The sequence below is a fragment of the Dromiciops gliroides genome, chromosome 1, assembly GCF_019393635.1.
Source record: "Dromiciops gliroides isolate mDroGli1 chromosome 1, mDroGli1.pri, whole genome shotgun sequence".
Taxonomy (NCBI): Eukaryota; Metazoa; Chordata; class Mammalia; order Microbiotheria; family Microbiotheriidae; genus Dromiciops; species Dromiciops gliroides.
The window spans coordinates 295,461,414-295,462,685 of record NC_057861.1 but is presented as its reverse complement, the minus strand read 5'-3'; positions in this window follow the sequence as shown (position 1 = coordinate 295,462,685).

Here is a 1,272-nt window from a genome sequence, read left to right as displayed (position 1 = left end):
AACAAGAGATAGAGAATATTATGAAATGCAAAATGGATGATTCTGATTACGTTAAATTTAAAAAGGTTTTGCACAAACAGAAGCAATGCATCCAAAATTAGAAGGGAGGCAGAAAATAGGGAAACAATTTTTAAAGCCAGTATTTCTGATAAAGGCCTCATTTCTAAAATATATCAGGAACTAAATCAAATTTCTAAGAATCCAAGTCATTCCCCAATTGAGAAATGGTCAAAGGATATCAACAGGCAGTTTTCTGATGAAGAAATCAAAGCTATCTAATTGCCATATGAAAAAATGCTCTAAATCACTATTGATTAGAGAAATGCAAATTAAAATAACTCTGAGGTACCACCTGACACCTATCAGATTGGTTAATATGACAAAAAAGGAAAATAATAAATGTTGGAAAAGCTGTAGAAAAATTGGAACACTAATGCATTGTTGGTGGAGCTGTGAACTGATCCAACCATTCTGGAGAGCAATTTGGAATTATGCCCAAAAGGCTATAAAGCTGTACATACCCTTTGACCTAGTAATACCACTATTAGGACTTTTTCCCAAAGAGATCATAAAAAAGGGCAAAGGACCCACATGTACAAAAATATGTATAGTTGCTCTTTTTGTGGTGGCAAGGAATTGGAAATTGAGGGGTTGCCCATTAATTGGGGAATGGATAAACGAGTTGTGGTATATGAATGTAATGGAATACTTTTGTGCTGTAAGAAATGATGTGCAGGCAGATTTCAGAGAAACCTGGAAGGACTTACATGAACTGATGCTGAGTAAGATGAACAGAACCAGGAGAACATTGTACATAGTATCAACAACATTATGTGTTGATCAACTATGATAGATTTGATTCTTCTCAGCAATACAATGTTCCAAGATAGTTCCAAAGGACTCATGGAAAATGCTCTCCAAATCCAGAACAAAAAGAACTATGGAATCTAGATGCAGACTGAACCATACTATTTCTATTGTTCTTGTAGTTGTTGTTTTTCTTATTTTTCCTTTTTGCTCTGATTCTTCTTTCACAGCATGACTAATGCAGAAATATATTTAATGTGATTGTACATATAAAACCTATACTGGATTGCTTGCTTTCTTGAGGAGGGGGGAGGGAGGGGAAGGAGGGAGAAAAATTTGAAACTTGGAATCTTATAAAAACAAATGTTGCAAACTATCTCTATATGTAACTGGAAAATAATAAAATACTTTTATGCGGAGAAAAATAGTCTCCTCAAGAAGTTTACATGCTACTAGTGGGCCTAC